Source organism: Calonectris borealis, chromosome 3, assembly GCF_964195595.1.
Source record: "Calonectris borealis chromosome 3, bCalBor7.hap1.2, whole genome shotgun sequence".
NCBI lineage: Eukaryota > Metazoa > Chordata > Aves > Procellariiformes > Procellariidae > Calonectris > Calonectris borealis.
Genome location: NC_134314.1, coordinates 124,695,090 through 124,700,673, shown reverse-complemented (window position 1 = coordinate 124,700,673; position 5,584 = coordinate 124,695,090).

Genomic DNA, 5,584 nt, shown 5'->3' with positions numbered 1-5,584 from the left:
ATTTAAGAAGTGTGTGAGTTTTTTGTAGATACTTGTAAGAACTAAGTAAGTGCGTAGATGTTGTTTGATGGTCTCAATCATGCATGTGTATTTGTGATTAAATTTGCAGCATCATGGTACAGGCTTTTTATCTGTGAAGAACATGATACGGTTGAATGCGGCGCTACTCCAAATCTACGAGAACTTAAAAGAATTTTTATCTGCATTGAGTTTTGAAGCTGGATTAAAAGTTCATGAGTGAGCTGCCCTACAAATGACCCAAGTATGCAAAATGTCAAACTAAGCTATGTTAAAAACATGTTTAACTTTGCCTTCCACTGCCACAGTGCTGATCATACCATTTAAGCAGTCTGTTAAATCTATGAATAGGATTAGTTTCCATGATTCTGTTTCTAGAAATTGCTATATGGATGTCCTGTATATGTTCAGTTGGTATACTGGAAAGACTACAGTGTATGTTCTACTGCCACATGTGTTTAAACTAACTTGCTGCACTGTGGAGCTGTGCCAGTTTGCTTGATGTCCAGAAATCTTGGAGAAAGGGCCAGAATTTTAAATTCAGCCACAGTAATGGCTCCAAGAGAAAAAGACGACGTGTTAGGAGAAATGTGGACATATGGTTGCCCCAGTCTGTACACATAGAACTATGAATAGCGTGGGCATATTTGATGTGACTGAGAGGGCACTTCTTTTTGCCTGAAGGGAATCGATTTGTTTAAAATGTTGTTTCCTGTTCTTGTTGAGCATACGGACATACTGTATGGTGTTGGGAAACTGCTCCTGTGCATCAGGTGCTTGCTTGAGCCCATGACATGAAGGTCCCTGCGTCCATTTAGGCACTTCCCTCTCCGCTCTAGGCAAATGTGAAACCTTGATTTGTTATTGATGTCCAAGAGAGCAGCATACATAGACAAATACTGAGGACATTCCTCCGGCAGCTGTTCTTGGTGAAATCTCATCTGTATGAATGGTACCACTGTGTTCTGAGTTTGTTCTCTATTTCCTAATAATTAGGAAGTAAAGACGACTGCACTCAAATTTATCTTACTGCAGGAATAGATTTACTGAATAGATTTACTAGATTTATTGAATCCACCTCTTGGCTATATCTATAAATAAAAGCAGCCAAAGGCTTTTCCAGGCTTGAGCCAAGTGACGGTACGGAATGGCTGTGTCCCTGAGGTGACTGTCTCGTCCTGTCTTTCAGCATCACGATGGTGGAGGTTGATGGAACCATCAGCCAGTCTGAAGCCTACAGCAACTGACAGAAAGTTGCACGGGACTGCATGAGCTCCTCTACTTTGGGAATCACAAGGGCTTTGGATACTAATTCGATAGGTGCTGCTGCTGTTGACAGTGGGCAGCATCCTCAGTTTGGGGAGGACTGTGCACTCCCACACAGCCCTTAGTAGATGCCTGTTGCTTGTCAGTCTGGTGTGGGAGAAATGTGTGTCCTGCTGTTTTCCACTGTTGTGCCCTGCGTGCTCAGCAAGCAACGCTGTCCTCAGTGACGTAGCTGGATGCTGGGCTGATACATTCTGGTTAACGGTGTTCAATGTCAGTTGAGAAAATTCCTGTTCCACCACCACGCCCTTGCCGGGTTGTATTCCTGCCTGTTCTGTAGCTTGTTTGGCGTTACAAATCATGTCACCTTAAATGCATGTCTGCATCCTTCTTTTTCCCTGTGTGCTAAATGTGGAAAACAAATGAACTCCATCTGAATTCTGTTCTGGGCCTAATTCCATTATGGGACATAGGTGGCAATGGCTGAGACTGTCATGATGGTTCTCTTTGTGCTGATCCGTGAGGACAACAACCGAGAAGGAACGAAGAATCCCGCATGGCAGCCAACTAGGATGCTCCCAGCTAAACAGCTGTTGCAGCTTATAAAGAGTGGATAACAGCGTTGCACTGCATCTGAGCAGCAGTTTTCATTCTACGCCTACCTGTAGGCGACCTTTAACTTACAAACCCAGTGCAAAACCAAATGTGTACACTAATGGCCCACCTCCTTCAGCTTCTAGGCTGCCTCCCCGCAGGTAATGAGGGAGATCTTTCTGGAGTTTTGTCCTCTGAGGTCTCATGCCACTTCTCATCACTGAGCTTCCAGCTCTCTGAGATGCCTCTTGCTGAGAGAGGTCCCAGAAAATGTTGAAGCTGCTTTGCCTTCACTGTGATTTGGAATATCCAAAAGTAGATCTTCATTAGTGGATTAAGATTCCAGCACATAAATATTTCCAGTGGTCAAGAGAATTGGTTGCTAGAAGAACTTTTTGGTACAAATATCAGCTTACGTAGCCTCTGGCCTGGCTACAATAGCACAGAGGTATGTGATGCTGTTCAGTGAACAAGATCAGGAAACTTCTCTTCCTTTTTCTTCTTCCCAGGAGGTATTTTGTGCACAGATGTGTCTTCTGTATTTTGCCACATAACCCTGCTAAGGCCTGGTCATCATGGACACAGGGAACAATCAGGCAGGGGAGGAAAAATAACTGCCTGAGATTGGATCTGGTAGTAATGCCACTGAATGCATAATCATGGCTGGATGTGGCCTTTGTTCAAAAGAGATGGAACTTCTTTTAATATTTTTTAATTGCTTCTGCTTGAATTGCTCACACATTTTCATTTCAATTATTTAAGGCTAGGAAAGCACAATGATAGTTTTATTTTTAGTTATTATATGCAATTTTATTATGTTTTGTATTTTCATTCAAACTATAGTAATTACTTTAGTATCCATGGTGACAAAACATGCTAGCACAAACATGAAAAGACCTTGGTCTGGCAGCAGTTTCCTTACTGTGTAATCAATTGCTCCTTTGAATTAAAGGTATATTTACCTCCAAATGATAGAAACAAACTGCATGATTAGCTGTATCATTTGTAGTCTTTGAAAGTTCTCTGCAAGCTTTTAGTGTCCTTTGCCCTCCCTCCCTCCCCCCTCCCCCAGGAAACTTCATTGAAGTAAAATGTTTTAACTGCCTGCTAAATCTATTTTCAGTGTATACTATCTGTAAAATACTAGGCATGCTTCAGAGGCGTCTGCTTTCATCACATCAAATAGTAACTACGGTTTTCGCAACAGGAATTCTGTACTTACTTCTTGTGGAACAGAGTTATGAGAAGATACTCTGCCATCGTTATGACATCAAAAGGGGCTATGCTGGTCCCTTTGCCTTTTGACACCCTTTTTAGTTTTCTTTCCCAGGGAGTATGTAGGTTTCTCTCATACTGGTCAGGACATCTTGCCGATTTATTTATTCTCATCTCTACGTTAAATATTAAAATAAAAACAGACTTTGTTGTTTGTGCTGTAACACAAAAAGTGGTATTTCCTTGTTGGTTTATTTTTATTGCCCAAAAGGGACTTCGATCTCGCACGCTGAAAATGATAAGCATGTTACATAGTTTGTGGATTGCTCTCAAAAGCTTATTCCAGTCTTTTGCCTTGTTCTCAACTGAAGCATTTGTCAAGATAGCAACTAACTTATGATATGGCAAATGAAATGATTCTTTACAAATATTGTATATGAGAAACGACTATTTGTTTTTGCCTTCAGTAGGATCTTTTTTCTGCAGCGCCTATGGCGCTTTCTAGATCTCTGGTTTTTGCTTTGATCGGTTGGGTTACGTTCATCTGCCTCGATGCACAAAGTAAGTAGTGTTATTTTCGTAAATGCTTGTGAGTCTGTTCCTGCTTTTATTGAAATTGAACAAAATTAAGTTTATTAAATTCATATAAATCGGAATCCTAGAAGTTTAAAATACACAGATAAAACAACATCTAAACAAGCAATGTTCTCGGTGCCCTTGGAAGTGGTCTGTGGACTTTCAGGGGCTCAGTGATCACAAGTTGAAAACCACTGCTCTTGTGTGTATAATGGGTTTTTATAAGTTCTCTTTGAACTTTTTCGGGTTTGGTTATTTTATATCTGCAGCAGACATGAAATAAAATACCTAGGCTGAAGCTGAGTCTGAGGATGTATAGTTTTGAAGTTGGGATCAGCTGAATTCCTTGCTGCTGTTACTCTTCTAAGTTAGATTGGAGTAGTTACCATTTTTACATCTGGTATTTGTTGTAGTGGGAAGGAGTCTATGAAAAGTTCTCTGCGGTGTATTGAGGAGAGGGCTTCCAGAAAGTGAAAACTGTTCCATTAGCTGAATCTGGGAGTAGAAACAGTGTCTGCATGCCTGAGCTTGAGGTCTTAATATAATTTTGGTCCTTCAGCCTTCCTAGAGAATCTTCACAACAGTGAAAATGCTCAAGTGTCTTTCCTTTGTTTCTGATAGCTCCAGAGGATCACCAGGAATGGCTGAGGGAATTTTTTTCTTTTTCTTAAATAAAAACAGGAGTTTTTATTTAATTATTGAATTTCCTTTATTCAATTGTGACGTAACATTTCAATCACTTCCAAGCTTCCAGTTTTTTCATCTTTTTCAGTAGTCCAGAGCCCTGCTTTCCAAAGGAGGCTTTTGAATACTCAGAGATGGAGGTAGCAAATTAGACCCATAACCAGCAGCTGCTGACCGTAGAAGTATTCTCTAGGGTTTTGTTCAGTTACTTGTGTAGAAATCTGTCCACTGCTCACTTATAAATGAGATCCTATCAAGTGGTGCCAATATAAAGGCATCTGCCTAGCCAGGCAAAAATAGCCCACTACTTCTTTTACCAACTATCACTTTGAATATACGGTAAGGATGGCAAGGAGAAGAGCGGGGACGCTCTTAGCATTGGTGCAAACCCACATTAGACCACAAAAGTTGCACAGGTATCCGTAAGAGCATAGATCGCACTATAGCGGCTTTGCTGAGTAATTCTGATCAGGGAAGGAGGAAAAAAATCTGGTGGGTTTCTGGATTTCTGTGTGTATAGTTTGCAGATCTAGAAAAAAAGCCTGTCACTTTTTATCACCCAGAGAAAATGTAGAGAGAGGTCACTGAGGTACAGTAAACCACTTATGAAAGCCACTTCTCATGAAAAAACTATACTTCAGAAGTGCCAACTTCTATAAAAGTTTAAGGAGCATAAATTTCAGGTAAATCGCTCAATGTGACTTTACCCTAAGCTTTTGGATTCTTGCTAACCTTTCAGTGGTGAATAGCTTTGTGTTTACAGTTTTCTTGGGAGTAGAAAACATTTGCAAGGCCAGGGTACAAAAGTAGTTTCGGTTATGATTTCCACAAATGTTTCAGCAGGAAATTAACAAACAGTGATTCATTATTGTCAGGCCATAAAGCCCAAGTTTCAGTCCGGTCAGGGTACAAAGGAAGGACAATTCTGTAGCTGGACATTTTTGCATCCTTTTTTGATAGCTGCTTTTTAAATTGTGAAGTCCTTCATTGTAGAATTTTTTGGGGCAAGGATAGATTGGGTCCGAGACACCAATGTTTACCTACTCTGTGTAATGTTGTATTGTTTTAAACCCTGAAAATTATGTCAAGGTGCCACCATGATAACTGTCAGCTTAATTTGAACTAATGTGTGCATCTGGTTTTATGTAGCATAAGGTTTTTTACCTTGTTCTATTTCTGGAAATAGTCCCTCTGTGTCATTTGTACATGACTTTTCCTTTTCTTTTTAGAA